Source organism: Glycine soja, chromosome 1, assembly GCF_004193775.1.
Source record: "Glycine soja cultivar W05 chromosome 1, ASM419377v2, whole genome shotgun sequence".
Classification (NCBI taxonomy): Eukaryota; Viridiplantae; Streptophyta; class Magnoliopsida; order Fabales; family Fabaceae; genus Glycine; species Glycine soja.
In genome coordinates this window covers 26,828,959-26,846,646 of record NC_041002.1, presented here as the reverse complement: position 1 = coordinate 26,846,646, position 17,688 = coordinate 26,828,959, and positions in this window count along the sequence as shown.

The following is a 17,688-nucleotide window of genomic DNA, read 5'->3' as shown; positions in this document are numbered from 1 at the left end:
TATGCTTATTAATCAATATTATGCTTATTATTATGTTTATTCTAACTTATACTTGTTTTCCTATTTTTTAAGTGTTTATTGTAATGTTATGCTTGCAATGATTAAAAAGGGGGGGGGGGGATGAAGATTAAATTATATTTTGGGTAAATAGTCATTTTCATCCCTAAATGACAAATTCGTCCTTGAATGTGTCACGTAGGCTCTTTCATTAACAGTAATGAACAGAAGTTAATAGCTGGATAGATTTGTCGCACTTTTTTCACTTTCGGGGACTAAAATGTGAATTTTCATCTTTCGGGGATGAATTTGGCAGCGCTCTACACATTCAAGGACAAAAATGACTATTTACCCTAATATTTTTTAGATACTTTTTTACACTCTTCTACAATCTACACCCTCTCTTCTACACTAGTCTCAAATAACTTTATTCATTTCACATTCACTGTTTCATCTTTTCATTTCATGTTTAACACTACTTTCTTCTTCATATGAGAAGATTTGCTTCTTCTTCCACTTCATGCAAAATTAATACATGTTTTCAGCATCATCATATTTCTTTTCTCTTTTTTTTTTCCCATTCTATCTCTCCACTAGAGATGGTGCCCCTTGCGCTAGTAGGTGAAGGCAATCAGGCACCACAACCCATAAGCACAACATGATTTTTTTTGTTGTAAAAAATAAACATGGTCAACCCATTTTGACTCGCTAAACCAGGACGAGACACTAGTTTTAAGCAAACCCAGTCGGTTGCATCGACTTATTCCAATACTTGTATACATGTATACCTCTGTGTCACTAACTTGAGTGTTAGAGTGTATTTGCAGGTAGACCCCACCACTATTCTTGGAGGAGCTCATGGAGGATTTATCGCCATGAGAAGGTTCTGCCAAATTCAGTAAGAACATTTGGCGCTGACTGTGGGACAAAAGGAAAACCTTCCCTTTAACCACTACATAATCAATGGCAACAAACGACAACGATACCAACACCGTCAACCAAGGAAAAGGACCACACAAGCATGAATCCACCATGTTGAGGATGCTTGCCACGGGTTCCTCTGAAATAGGGAACCCAACAAACGTTGCAAGTCCTTCACGTCAGGATGTTGATGATCACTCAATCATCATTGCCCTGCAAAGAGAGATGGATACCTTGTGTGACATCCCAATTTTCGTAAACTAGATTAAAAAGGATTGTTATTTATAAATAAATAGAATTTTAAAAATAATGATGAGATTTTATAAATAAATAAATAAGGAGATATAATTATTAATTAAAATAATGATTTGAGAGAAAATAAAAAGGGTATTTTATTTATTTGTTTGATAGAGAATAAAATAAAGTTTGTTTTTATAAAATAATAAATAATAAATAAATAAATAGAGTAAATAATAGGTCAAAAATGCCCCTAGCTATAAATAGCAACATGATAGGTCAGTTTTCAGACTGACTCCTCAGCCTTCTCTACCTCACAATCTTGTTTTTTCTCTCTTATCCCAAAACCCTCTTTTTTTCCCGTAGGCCACCTAACCTGTCTCAGAAAAATGACGATCTCGGACTCATGTACCGTTGGATCGTCGTGAAATTTAAACACCAAGTTCAAAATCCAATTCCGAGCATTCTCACCGTTGGGAATTTCAAAATCATGTCAGCTTATAGGAAAACCCTTCGCATTGTAGCCTTTTAATTTCCCGCAGAAACCCAAAACTGTCTCGGTAAAACTTTGATCCCGGTTTTTTTAACCGTTGGATTATCATGAAATTTGGATATGTTGTTCGAAATTCAATTTCACACACTTCCACCGTTGGGATTTTCGAGATAATATTCGTGGAGGGAGAAAAAGGAATTGCATGAAGACAGTATAAGTGGAGGTTTCAATCTCTTCTCCGTCTCTCTGACATTTAGGAATTCTATCGGAGCAGTCGGAGGAATAACTGAAGGAATATCAGGGAACCGCTAGAGATGCTGCTATCACTGGCTGAAGACATGTGAGTCCACTCAAAGGTAATGGATGAGTTATTCACCATTGGGGATTAGTAAGAACATGTGTAGGGATCCTTAGAGATATCAATTGGAATGAGTTTTGGGGTGTTTTTGCAATTTTCATTTTATCCTTATAATTATTACAGTGAATTATATTGTTTGATGAATCAGTTGATGTCCCAATGAGAAATGGTTGTGAGATTGATGTGTTCTTGTATTGAGTGTGAACCCCTTAGAAAAATTAAACTCTTTTTATTAACGAAAATTATATTTTAAATAATATTATTCAATGAATTATTTTATACAAATTATTATCTTGTTCTAATTTTTCTACGACGATGATCAACATGTTACGTGTATATAATTATTGTAATACTAGAATAATAAATTAAAGAAAATTGTAAGGTTAATGCCTAGTGATAATTTCTTTTGATGAAATATTAAATTGTTATAGAAATCCTTTGATTAAAAACAATGTAGTTTAATTTACTATATACATATACATATATATGTTTTGTATCATGCAAATATTATTATTATGTGATGTGTATATGAGTTATAAGGTGTAATAAGTTATTATAATGGTATTATAATATTATTGTGAAGATTGAGTAGTACAAAGTTGAATGTGTCAATTTGCGAGATACATGTAAAAAATGAGATGGTTGATGTGATATTATGAGATGTTAAATTGTGGGCATGATATTTGATTGTGAATAAGTGTGTGTGTTTGACACTTGATGTGACAATAATTATATTGTGAGTTATGAATTATACAATAATCCGACCAGTGTTATCTTGAGAAAAGCGTTGATGCGCAGTGTTTAAGAGAAAGTGTAGGTTTCCTATTCAGGAACCAGTGTTAAATTGTAGCGCAATGTGTTAAACGTGTTTGAAACACGAGTGTGAGGTCGTGGGTATTGTATAATTCATGAGTAGTGCTTATAAATAAAATATGTGATGAATTGTGGAATAATATGTTGCCTTGAGATTATAATGTTGTTATTGGGATTGAGTAAAAGTGTAAAGTAGAACAAGTGTTGAATTGTGAGATGCGTGAAAATATGTGATGGTGGGTTGTGACATTATGAGATGTGAAATTGTGAATGAGTTTTGGTTGTGAATAAGTGTGTGATTAACTCTTGATGTGACATTATTTATGTTGTAAGCTGTGAATTGTACAATAACCTGACCAGTGTTATCTTGAGAAAAGTGTAAACGCGCAGTGTTAAAGAGAAAGTGTAGGTTTCCTATTTAGGAACCAGTGTTAAAGAGAAAGTGTAGGTTCCTATTTAGGAACCAGTGTTAAATTGTAGCGCAATATGTTGTATGTGTTTAAGACACGAGTGTGAGGTCATGGGTATTGTATAATTCACTAGCAGTGTCTGTGTGCTAAAATGATTTTAGGGGTTGGACCTAAATCAGGAGGCAGAGGCCCTGACGGACTCTTCGGAGTGTAGGCCTTGGGGGTCACCGGGTTTGAGTGCTCTTTTAAGCCTATGCTGATCCCATATGGTTGGAACATTCTCGCAAAACATCGTGACCCTGACTGGTCTCCCTATAAGCTTACTTAGTGAGAGTGACCTGACAAACCCATTGTGTGGTGTGTCTTGTTATGTACTCCTAAGCGCCCCAGGGTGGTTTTTCACTGACATGGTACCACATTGCATATAGGCTTGAGTCTTAGCATAACTGTCTCAAGCGCTTGCTAATTGTTGATTATGAAATTGAGGTGTTATTATGTCTTGATCAGAGCGTGTGATTCTTGTGTAATGTGATTGATGATTGAAAAGTGTGATTAATGGATGAAAAGTGAACTTTGGATGACAAAGTGGTGGAATTATGTGAATTACATGTAAGTAAGTTTTATTTGGTTTATATGATATATATATCTAGTTGTCTTATTTCTCTATTAGTTAGGAATGTGATAACTCACTCTCGATTTGTTGTGTGTGTTTGGATCCTGTGATGATCTTGAACTCTGTGTTCGGGGGAGCAGATAACTAGGTGAACTGCTTTAAGGGATATTATGCTGAAGGACGTCGAGACACAACGCTCTGATAGGATGTGACATTGGGGTATAGGATTTTATATTAATTGTATGAAGTCCAGACGGCCTTGTTTGAGCCGATGACTTTATTATTTATTTGGACAAGTTTGAATATGATGTAGAAGAAAGTGATTGTGAACCTTTTATCCCTTTGAAAGGCTTGTATTTAAAAATGTTTTAAAAAGGATACTTTTAATTAATATTTAAATTTTTATTCCTTTGTTAGTATATATGTGAGGGGTAGAGGGTGTCACACCTTGAAGAAAAAAAGCGCCCAAGAGATGAAGAACCCCACTCCTAGAGAGCAATACCTAAAGCTTCAAGAGGACCAAAATGCAAATTCGGTTGCGGTAATTGCAAACCACCTTTCTTTCCACGTAGTCTAGCCAGGATCAATGAGGCTAATACTACGTGGAAAGAAAAGACTCCCTTCATCACACAATTGTTTCATAAAGCAATAAACACTGTCACTCAGCTACATCCCTTTGTTGATAAAATTATGGAGGCACAACTCCTGCCTGGATGGAAGTCGCTGACCATCGATCGCTATGATGGACTATGGTACCCAAATGAGCACATGGACACATTCGTCACATAGATATGTCTGTTTATGAATGACGACACAATTATATGTCGAGTGTTCCCAACCAGATTGAAAGGCGTAGCACTTCACTGGTATACTAGCTTGTCGAGAAACTCTATTGACTCATTCATAAGTCTTAGGACGTGTTTCAGAGCACAGTATGTGATGGGTAAACCACATCACTTAACAATACTGGCACTCGCTAACATTCGAAAAGACAAGGATGAACCCATAAGAGAATTTATGGAGAAGTTCTTATCAATTTCATTTTGAATCCGAGACCTGCATCCATAAATAGCACTTACCTCGATGATCATGGCATTGAAGTAAAGCCTCTTCTTAGACAACTTATGCAAAATCTACAAGCAACATTGGATGTGTTGAGAGCAAGAGCTGCCGGGTTCATTTAGATGGAGGAGATGACTAGATTCAAAGCAAAAGTGCACGAAGAATCATCAAAGAAGCCAGTGAAGCGAGAGGCTAAGATCGAAGGCAGTCGTAGCTGAGCAAAGTCCAGAGTAGACAAGCCACCTCGGTCTAAGTTCAGCCACTACACTTCACTAACAGAGAGTCAAAGCTGAGTATTAGAGGAAGCATGCAGTGCAGAGCTAATCTAGTTGTCTGCTAAGAATCAACCTCCACCAGGAGAAAACAAGTCTAAATATTGTCGTTATCACCGAGTTACTGGTCACAACAAGTCTAAATGCACTACCCTCAAGGACAAGATAGAAAATTGATCTAGAAAAGGCTACTACAAATATTCGTTAAGGATAAGGAATTTTCACAAGAGCAAGAAAAGAAGCGTAATAGGAGCCAGGAATGCAACTAGACTCAAGAGACAACAAAACCATAGCACCAGTACGAGACTTTCCCACCTGAAACTCCAATACAAGGGCAATCAACATGATAGTAGGAGGATTTACAGGTGGTGGAAGCTCAAACTCAACACACAAACGCTATGTTCATAGCCTTAAGACTGGTAAGTCAGTCTCAGCTGAAAAAAGGGTCATGAAAAGCTTACCCCCCATCACAATTGATCAATAGGAGAGTGAATGCACAATGATCCCATGGTAGTTAAATTGGAGATTGCTAATTTCTTAGTGTGCAATGTCTTGATTGACCAGGGATGCTCAGTCGATATCCTCTATTGGTCAGCCTTTAAACAACTGGATATTCTAGAAAGTCAGATCGAACCGTTCTCAGAACAACTCACAGGCTTCTTGGAATAGACAATTGACACAATGGGACACATCAACTTACTAACCACTTTCGGAGATGAAAAGGGTTCCAAGGCCATCCTGATTAGGTATCTCCTAGTCAATTCTCTCACTTCTTATCATATATTAATTGGGTGGCCTGCACTTAATGAATTGGGGGCTATTATTTAAACTACCTATATGGCAATGAAATTCTTGAGTACGAGTGGCAAGATTATTGTAACACCCTAAAATATTACTAGTTATAAGTCGATGTTTAATTGTATTTATTGTGTTATTCGACTATATGGTTGACTTGAATGAGTTGAGGTATGGCTTGAATTAGTTATGTGTGAATTTCTTGATGTGGATGAGTTATGTGGAGTTTTGTTGAGCTAAGTTGAAATTATGAGATTTCAAATTTTACCTAAACCTATTTCAGTAAAATTGCCATCCCAGATTCGTTAACCGTTGGATCGTCTTCAAGTTTTGTCTGGAGATATGATTTTTTATCGAAGCAGAAAAATATGAGTTGGATCATCTCGTCCAGGCGAGCCAAACTCTCTTGGGCGAGTGTTGCAGGCTACAAATATGTCCAGCAGCGTAAAAGAGCCATCTTCTTCCTCCTCCTCTTCCCCTAAACCCTCCCCCAACACCCCCAAGCTCCTCCTCCACCACCACTGACCACCGATGACCGCCACGAGTCGTCTTTGCTTGTCGTCGGATCACTGCATGGAGAAAAATAGTTTAATCGGGCAGAATCTTCAAAACTCAACTCGAGGATTTGGTAGAGAACGAAGCCTCCAATCCTTCCTTCGCGGTTTCTTTGAGGTAACCATGATTCTAAGCCTCTCCTTGTTAGTTTGAGCCTATCTTTGCATCTCTTCTGACTCGGGAACCATTATTGGATGTTTTTACACTTCCTTTGAAAACCCCTTGAGAATGAGACATTGTAAAAGTTATCTTTTTATAACATTGATGTTATTTTCATGACCTTCACTGAACCCCAATCACATTGGCGTGATCGGAATTTTAAAATGATGTCTCCTTTTAGTAGAATCTGAAACACACCTTAGCCCTTTATGTTTTGACAGGGGTATTTGACTCTGAATATTGTCATTAACCTTGCTTCTGAAATCTATATTAAATTTCCTTCAATTTGGTATATAGAACCTTGCTTTTGGATTGACGAACGTGAACGAGAGGGGTCTCTGAGCGACACAAAGAGAAACTGACGTATAGCTCACGATAGGTGAGGGGAGTTTATTATTGTTTATAGTTTTTAATACCATAGATGGGATCAGGGAACCTAACTATGGAGATGTATGCTTGTCCCTGTTGCATGTTGGTTTTCAAGAAAACAATATTTTTGACTAATGGGATGCGATATATCTATTATTGATGAATAACATTATTGTTTTTATTTGACTTGTGTTGTCTGAAGACCTGAGGAGTGTGAATCTCAGGCATGAAATATATATGTATATGCAGAGTGTGACTTACTGATGATATTCCTATTGATGACATTAATTGATATGAGGTGACATTGATGTTTATGATAATATTGACATGAGATGATGTTGTTATTGATGACTATGTTAACATGAGTTTATGTTGTTATTTATGACTATGTTAACATGAGTTGATGCTGCACATGTTATTGGTGATTATGTTAATATGAGATGATGTTGTTGTTGTTGCTAATGTCATTGAGATGAGATGATGTTGATGTTGAGATGAAATGTTGATGATGTTATGTTGCGTATGTACATTGGGGGTGCAGTGACCTTGTTGGATATCCCTGGTGGGGGAAATACAGTGGTTAAAGAGTTTTAAGCATCTCTGGAAGGGGGTGGCTTAGAATCTTTAATTTTCCACGGTCAGTGCATTAATGGTGCCTATGTTTCATATGTTGTGTGTTGTGTATGTACATGGGGGGTGCAGTGACCTTGTTGGATATCCCTGGTGGGGGAAATAGAGTGGTTAAAGAGTTTTAAACATCTCTGGAGGGGGATGGTTTGGAATCTTTAATCATCCATGGTCAGTGCATTGATGGTGCCCATGTTTCATACATTGTATATTGTGTATGTACATGGGGGGTGCAGTGACCTTGTTGGATATCCCTGGTGGGGGAAATAGAGTGGTTAAAGAGTTTTAAGCATCTCTAGAGGGGGATGGCTTGGAATCTTTAATCATCCATGGTCAGTGCATTGATGGTGCCCATGTTTCATGCATTGTATGTTGTGTATGTACGTGGGGGGTGCAGTGACCTTGTTGGATATCCCTAGTGGGGGAAATAGAGTGGTTAAAGAGTTTTAACCATCTCTGGAGGGGGATGGCTTAGAATCTTTAATTATTCACGGTCAATGCATTGATGGTGCCCATGTTTCATACTTCATATGACATGGAAATAGTATAAACTTTGTCAATAAGTACCTGTAGTTTCTCATGAGGAGGAATACTTGTGCTTGGGGGCATGTCACTCGGTTTGGAACTCCCTTGAGACTCAGGCTGATCACCATGGGGGAGGGGGGGGGGGGTGGAGTTGCCTATGCACGATAGGGTGACCTCGACACTTACTGCCTAGTTTTCTAAGTGAGAGTGTCGTGTGGACACACTTAGGCTATTTCCTTGGGGATGGTACCACATTACATTTGAGAGTTGAGATCAGGTGTATGCATCATACTGAGCATGATTGATTGGAACTATGAACGGATGATGACTATTTGTTGAGTGTGTGTTGGACTAATGAATGTTTGTGTAAGCTTATGATATTTGTTAATGTTTTCTTACTAATTATGGTTATTTGATTTTTGTATTAATTTCTATGATAATAAACTCACCCCTCGCAATTTTTATACCATGTGGTTGATACTTGTGATGATCGCAAACCTTTGTTCGTGGGAGCATGTTAGTGTTTAGCTCTACTGAGCTTTAAAAGATTGGCTAAGATTTTGTTAAAACATAAGCACTTAGACAATGAAGGGAAGCTGGAGTTGCTGCACATGATGTCCAACGTTATGTCAAGGAATAAGATCGGGCTGCACAATGCACAAGGCAAGATAAAATGTCAAATGAAGAATTGAAGTTGCAGGATCCACGATGTCGGATACAATGTCCTGACATCCTGCCCGAGAATACTGGAGTTGCTGTACAATGCAAGATAAAAGACAAGTGCAGAAGTGAAGCTGCAGGATCCACGATGTCGGATACAATGTCCTGACATCCTGCTCGAGAATACTGGAGTTGCTGTACAATGCAAGATAGAAGTCAAGTGCAGAAGTGAAGCTGCAGGATCCACGATGTCGGATACGATGTCCTGACATCCGGCCCGATAATACTGGACATATAAATCTGTTATATCCTTAACAGATTATTGTGCAGTTAGCAAGAGATTAGAAGATCTATCTTTAGGAACGAATTAAAAGATCATTAAAGTTCGAATTTCAAAGTAGAAGAGTTCGTTCAGGGATTAAAGATTAAAGATTAAAGATTCAAACTAAAAGATCAAAAGTTATCTTTTAGTTCTTTAACTGCAGATTTTTCAGAAGAAGATAGATCTCCTCCAGCATCAAGGAGTTGCAGCCCAGAATCGTACACGGCTATATAATCATGGAGGCTGCACGAGTTCTGTACCAAGTCCGGGATTGAAGAGTTAGTTTGTGAGTTTTTGGGACTTGAGTCTTTTGTGAGCCACCTTGATGGTACCCTAGCATCAAGTGTTGGACCTATGTGTGTAGAGTTGATCTCTTGTGTCTAGAGTTGATCTCTAGTGTGTAGAGTTGATCTCTTTTGTTCAGAGTTGATCTCTGGTGTGTCTTTGACTTAATTGTAAACACGGGAGTGTGAGTGAGAGGGAGTGAGCAGAGGTTCTCATATCTAAGAGTGGCTCTTAGGTAGAGATCGCACGGGTAGTGGTTAGGTGAGAAGGTTGTAAACAGGGGCTGTTAGACCTTGAACTAACACTATTGAGAGTGGATTTCCTCCCTGGCTTGGTAGCCCCCAGATGTAGGTGAGGTTGCACCGAACTGGGTTAACAATTCTCTTGTGTTATTTACTTGTTTAAATCTGTTCATACGGACACATACGATCTCCATGTTCTGAAGCGTGATGTCGTGACATCCTGTACGACATCTGTCCCCTGGTATCAGAATTTCAATTGGTATCAGAGCCAACACTCGAAATCACAGAGTGAGATCTAGGGAGATAAATTCTGATGAACATGGAGAAAGAAGGAGGACCAGTGAACAGACCACCAATCCTAGATGGAACCAACTATGAATACTGGAAAGCAAGGATGGTGGCCTTCCTCAAATCACTGGATAGCAGAACCTGGAAAGCTGTCATCAAAGGCTGGGAACATCCCAAGATGCTGGACACAGAAGGAAAGCCCACTGATGAATTGAAGCCAGAAGAAGACTGGACTAAAGAAGAAGACGAATTGGCACTTGGAAACTCCAAAGCTTTGAATGCTCTATTCAATGGAGTTGACAAGAATATCTTCAGACTGATCAACACATGTACAGTGGCCAAGGATGCTTGGGAGATCCTAAAAATCACTCATGAAGGAACCTCCAAAGTGAAGATGTCCAGATTGCAACTATTGGCCACAAAATTCGAAAATCTGAAGATGAAGGAGGAAGAATGCATTCATGACTTCCACATGAACATTCTTGAAATTGCCAATGCTTGCACTGCCTTGGGAGAGAGAATGACAGATGAAAAGCTGGTGAGAAAGATCCTCAGATCCTTGCCCAAGAGATTTGACATGAAAGTCACTGCAATAGAGGAGGCCCAAGACATTTGCAACATGAGAGTAGATGAACTCATTGGTTCCCTTCAAACCTTTGAGCTAGGACTCTCGGATAGGGCTGAAAAGAAGAGTAAGAACTTGGCTTTCGTGTCCAATGATGAAGGAGAAGAAGATGAGTATGACCTGGATACCGATGAAGGTCTGACTAAGGCAGTTGTGCTCCTTGGAAAGCAGTTCAACAAAGTGCAGAACAGAATGGACAAGAGGCAGAAACCACATGTCCAGAACATCCCTTTCGACATCAGGAAAGGCAGTAAATACCAGAAAAGATCAGATGTAAAGCCCAGTCACAGCAAAGGAATTCAATGCCATGGGTGTGAAGGCTATGGACACATCATAGCTGAATGTCCCACTCATCTCAAGAAGCAGAGGAAAGGACTTTCTGTATGTCAATCTGATACAGAGAGTGAACAAGAAAGTGACTCTGACAGAGATGAGAATGAACTCACTGGGAGATTTGAAACTGCTGAAGATTCAAGTGATACAGACAGTGAAATCACTTTTGATGAGCTTGCTACATCCTATAGAGAACTATGCATCAGAAGTGAGAAGATCCTTCAGCAAGAAGCACAACTGAAGAAGGTCATTGCAGATCTGGAGGCTGAAAAGGAGGCACATAAAAAGGAGATCTCTGAGCTCAAAGGAGAAGTCGGTTTTCTGAACTCTAAACTGGAAAACATGACCAAATCAATAAAGATGTTGAATAAAGGCTCAGATATGCTTGATGAGGTGCTACAGCTTGGGAAGAATGTTGGAGACCAGAGAGGACTTGGGCTTAATCGTAAATCTGCTGGCAGAAAAACCATGACAGAATTTGTTCCTGCCAAAACCAGCACTGGAGCCACGATGTCACAACATCGGTCTCGACATCATGGAACGCAGCAGAAAAAGAACAAAAGAAAGAAGTGGAGGTGTCACTACTGTGGCAGGTATGGTCACATAAAGCCCTTTTGCTATCATCTACATGGCCATCCACATCATGGAACTCAAAGTAGCAACAGCAGAAAGAAGATGATGTGGGTTCCAAAACACAAGGCTGTCAGTCTTGTTGTTCATACTTCACTTAGAGCATCAGCTAAGGAAGATTGGTACCTAGATAGCGGCTGTTCCAGACACATGACAGGAGTTAAAGAATTCCTGGTGAACATTGAGCCCTGCTCCACTAGCTATGTGACATTTGGAGATGGCTCTAAAGGAAAGATCATTGGAATGGGAAGGCTAGTTCATGATGGACTTCCTAGTCTGGACAAAGTACTGCTGGTGAAGGGACTGACTGCAAACTTGATCAGCATCAGTCAGCTGTGTGATGAAGGATTCAATGTAAACTTCACAAAGACAGAATGCTTGGTAACAAATGAGAAGAGTGAAGTTCTAATGAAGGGCAGCAGATCAAAGGACAACTGTTACCTATGGACACCTCAAGAAACAAGCTACTCCTCCACATGTCCATCCTCCAAAGAAGATGAAGTCAGAATATGGCATCAAAGATTTGGACATCTGCACTTAAGAGGCATGAAGAAAATCATTGACAAAGGTGCTGTGAGAGGCATTCCCAATCTGAAAATAGAAGAAGGCAGAATCTGTGGTGAATGTCAGATTGGAAAGCAAGTCAAGATGTCCCACCAGAAGCTTCAACATCAGACCACTTCCAGGGTGCTGGAACTACTCCACATGGATTTGATGGGGCCTATGCAGGTTGAAAGCCTTGGAGGAAAGAGGTATGCCTATGTTGTTGTGGATGATTTCTCCAGATTTACCTGGGTCAACTTTATCAGAGAGAAATCAGAAACCTTTGAAGTATTCAAAGAGTTGAGTCTAAGACTTCAAAGAGAAAAAGACTGTGTCATCAAGAGAATCAGGAGTGACCATGGCAGAGAATTTGAAAACAGCAGGTTCACTGGATTCTGCACATCTGAAGGCATCACTCATGAGTTCTCTGCAGCCATTACACCACAACAGAATGGGATAGTTGAGAGGAAAAACAGGACTTTGCAAGAGGCTGCTAGGGTCATGCTTCATGCCAAAGAACTTCCCTATAATCTCTGGGCTGAAGCCATGAACACAGCATGCTACATCCACAACAGAGTCACACTTAGAAGAGGCACTCCAACCACACTGTATGAAATCTGGAAAGGGAGGAAGCCAACTGTCAAGCACTTCCACATCTTTGGAAGTCCATGTTACATTTTGGCAGATAGAGAGCAAAGGAGAAAGATGGATCCCAAGAGTGATGCAGGAATATTCTTGGGATACTCTACAAACAGCAGAGCATATAGAGTATTCAATTCCAGAACCCGAACTGTGATGGAATCCATCAATGTGGTTGTTGATGATCTATCTCCAGCAAGAAAGAAGGATGTCGAAGAAGATGTCAGAACATCTGGAGACAATGTAGCAGATGCAGCCAAAAGTGGAGAAAATGCAGAAAACTCTGATTCTGCTACAGATGATTCAAACATCAACCAACCTGACAAGAGACCCTCCATTAGAATCCAGAAGATGCACCCCAAGGAGCTGATTATAGGAGATCCAAACAGAGGGGTCACTACAAGATCAAGGGAGGTTGAGATCGTCTCAAACTCATGTTTTGTCTCCAAAATTGAGCCCAAGAATGTGAAAGAGGCACTGACAGATGAGTTCTGGATCAATGCTATGCAAGAAGAATTGGAGCAATTCAAAAGGAATGAAGTCTGGGAGCTAGTTCCTAGGCCCGAGGGAACTAATGTGATTGGCACCAAGTGGATCTTCAAGAACAAAACCAATGAAGAAGGTGTCATAACCAGAAACAAGGCCAGACTGGTTGCTCAAGGCTACACTCAGATTGAAGGTGTAGACTTTGATGAGACTTTTGCCCCAGTTGCTAGACTTGAGTCCATCAGATTATTACTTGGTGTAGCTTGCATCCTCAAATTCAAGCTGTACCAGATGGATGTGAAGAGCGCATTTCTGAATGGATACCTGAATGAAGAAGTCTATGTGGAGCAGCCAAAGGGATTTGTAGACCCAACTCATCCAGATCATGTATACAGGCTCAAGAAGGCTCTCTATGGATTGAAGCAAGCTCCAAGAGCTTGGTATGAAAGGCTGACAGAGTTCCTTACTCAGCAAGGGTATAGGAAGGGAGGAATTGACAAGACTCTCTTTGTCAAACAAGATGCTGAAAACTTGATGATTGCACAGATATATGTTGATGACATTGTGTTTGGAGGGATGTCGAATGAGATGCTTCGACATTTTGTCCAACAGATGCAATCTGAATTTGAGATGAGTCTTGTTGGAGAGCTGACTTATTTTCTGGGACGCCAAGTGAAGCAGATGGAAGACTCCATATTCCTCTCTCAAAGCAAGTATGCAAAGAACATTGTCAAGAAGTTTGGGATGGAGAATGCCAGTCATAAAAGGACACCTGCACCTACTCACTTGAAGCTGTCAAAGGATGAAGCAGGCACCAGTGTTGATCAAAGTCTGTACAGAAGCATGATTGGGAGCTTACTATATTTAACAGCTAGCAGACCCGACATCACCTATGCAGTAGGTGTTTGTGCAAGATATCAAGCCAATCCCAAGATAAGTCACTTGACTCAAGTAAAGAGAATTCTGAAATATGTAAATGGCACCAGTGACTATGGGATTATGTACTGTCATTGTTCAGATTCAATGCTGGTTGGGTATTGTGATGCTGATTGGGCTGGAAGTGCAGATGACAGAAAAAGCACTTCTGGTGGATGCTTCTATCTGGGCAACAACCTTATTTCATGGTTCAGCAAGAAGCAGAACTGTGTGTCCCTATCTACTGCAGAAGCCGAGTATATTGCAGCAGGAAGCAGCTGTTCACAACTAGTTTGGATGAGGCAGATGCTGAAGGAGTACAATGTCGAACAAGATGTCATGACATTGTACTGTGACAACATGAGTGCTATTAATATTTCTAAAAATCCTGTTCAACACAGCAGAACCAAGCACATTGACATTAGACATCACTATATCAGAGATCTTGTTGATGATAAAGTGATCACACTGAAGCATGTTGACACTGAGGAACAAATAGCAGATATTTTCACAAAGGCTTTGGATGCAAATCAGTTTGAAAAACTGAGGGGCAAGCTGGGCATTTGTCTGCTAGAGGAATTATAGCAGCTACTGCAATCTGAACGTGCCCAAACGAATCACTTAACATTAATAGCACGTTCACCACAAAGCAAATTCGACCGTTGCCTCACACGCCCCTCTACATTCTTCATTCAAATTTATATCTGCTTGGCATTCGTGTTTTCTCCAGCATTTCCCAATAGTTTTCTGAGATTTACGAAATCATTCCAAACGCTCTGCTTTTCCATGGCTACCTCACCAAAAGAAACTGCAGCTTCTGGTTCACCCGCAGTACCATCATCTCCGCACCAGGAACAACCTGAATTCAACATCCAACCCATCCAAATAATTCCTGGTCAAGCTTCTGTCCCTGAGAAACTGGTTCCCAGAAGACAACAGGGAGTGAAGATTGCTGAAAACCCTAGCCTTGCAACAAGTCTTAGGGAAGTAGACACGGAGATGGACAAGAAAATCCGCAGTATTGTGAGTAGCATTTTGAAAGATGCTTCTGTGCCTGATGCTGAGAAAGATGTTCCAACATCGTCCAACCCAAATGTTTCTGTGCCTGATGTCAAGAAAGATGTTCCAACATCCTCCGCGCCAAATACTGAAGCCCTCCCTTCACCCAGTGAAGAGGAATCAACAGAAGAAGAGGATCAAGCCTCAGAGGAGACTCCTGCACCACGGGCACCAGAAACTGCTCCAGGTGACCTCATTGACCTGGAAGAAGTCGAATCTGATGAAGAACCCATTGCCAACAGGTTGGCACCTGGCATTGCAGAAAGGTTACAAGGCAGAAAGGGAAAAACCCCCCTTAAGAGGTCTGGACGAATCAAGACTATGGCACAGAAGAAGAGTACTCCAATCACTCCTGCCACATCCAGAAGAAGCAAGGTTGCTATCCCCTCCAAGAAAAGGAAAGAAATTTCCTCATCCGATTCTGATGATGATGTCGAACTAGATGTCTCGACATCTAAGAGGGCCAAGAAATCTGGAAGAAAGGTGCCTGGAAATGTTCCTGATGCACCATTGGACAACATCTCTTTCCACTCCATTGGCAATGTTGAAAAGTGGAAATATGTGTATCAACGCAGACTTGCGGTTGAAAGAGAACTGGGAAGAGATGCCTTGGATTGCAAGGAGACCATGGACCTCATCAAGGCTGCTGGACTGCTGAAGACTGTCAGCAAGTTGGGAGATTGCTATGAGAGTCTAGTCAGGGAATTCATTGTCAACATTCCCTCTGACATATCAAACAGAAAAAGTGATGATTATCAAAGAGTGTTTGTCAGAGGAAAGTGTGTTAGATTCTCCCCTGCTGTGATCAACAAATATCTGGGCAGACCTACTGATGGAGTGATAGATATTGATGTTTCTGAGCATCAGATTGCCAAGGAAATCACTGCCAAACAAGTCCAGCATTGGCCAAAGAAAGGGAAGCTTTCAGCAGGGAAGCTAAGTGTGAAGTATGCAATTCTACACAGGATTGGAGCTGCAAACTGGGTTCCCACCAATCATACTTCCACTGTTGCCACAGGTTTGGGTAAATTTCTGTATGCTGTTGGAACCAAGTCCAAATTTAATTTTGGAAACTATATTTTTGATCAAACTGTTAAGCATTCAGAATCATTTGCTGTCAAATTACCCATTGCCTTTCCTACTGTGTTGTGTGGCATTATGTTGAGTCAACATCCAAATATTTTAAACAACACTGACTCTGTGATGAAGAGAGAATCGCCTCTATCCCTGCATTACAAATTGTTTGAGGGGACACATGTCCCAGACATTGTCTCGACATCAGGGAAAGCTGCTGCTTCAGGTGCTGTGTCCAAGGATGCTCTGATTGCTGAACTCAAGGACACATGCAAGGTGCTGGAAGCAACCATCAAAGCCACCACAGAGAAGAAAATGGAGCTGGAACTGCTGATCAAAAGGCTCTCAGAGAGTGGCATTGATGATGAAGAAGCAGCTGAGGAAGAAGGAGAAGCAGCTGAAGAAGAAGAAGAAGCTGCTGAGGAAGAGGAAGACGCAGCAGAAGAGACAGAATCAGATGATGATTCTGAAGCCACCCCATGATCATCAGACCTTTATGTTTTTTTGCTTTGACTGTTATTAGCTAAAGGGGCATGTCCCTTTGAACAATTGATTGTTATTGGTCTGTAATATTCGCACATTAAGTTCATGCATCCTACTTTTGCCAAATTTATGTCTAAAAAGGGGGAGTAATAGTATTATGCTTGCTATTATGCATGATTTTGAGTAATAGCATACTATGTATGCAATAGTAGATGTATGGCAGTAGGATACGATGTATGCATGATTCATGACCTTGAGGGGGAGTTGTATGTACACGATTTTGAGGGGGAGACTGCTGCTGAGGATGAATGTTGTAAGCTACTAGAAGATGCTGCAGTGAGAGCATGAAGACAGGGGGAGCAGATAGCGGATGTCACATGAGATGTCTCGACATCCTGGAAAAGACTAGTAGCTGATAGAAGATGCTGCAGTAAGCATGGAGACAGGGGGAGCAGTAGCAGAAAGCTGATGTCACGTGAGAAGTCTTGACATCCTGGAGAAGACTTGTAGATTTGCAACTTGAAGAATTTCCGCTGTGCTTGATTACTCTGATAATGGAAGTTGCGGATCTCACTTGCATAACTGCTCGTACCTGCTCAGGAAGTGTCTAAGTATGTTTTAGACAAAATTTGCCAAAGGGGGAGATTGTTAGTGTTTAGCTCTACTGAGCTTTAAAAGATTGGCTAAGATTTTGTTAAAACATAAGCACTTAGACAATGAAGGGAAGCTGGAGTTGCTGCACATGATGTCCAACGTTATGTCAAGGAATAAGATCGGGCTGCACAATGCACAAGGCAAGATAAAATGTCAAATGAAGAATTGAAGTTGCAGGATCCACGATGTCGGATACAATGTCCTGACATCCTGCCCGAGAATACTGGAGTTGCTGTACAATGCA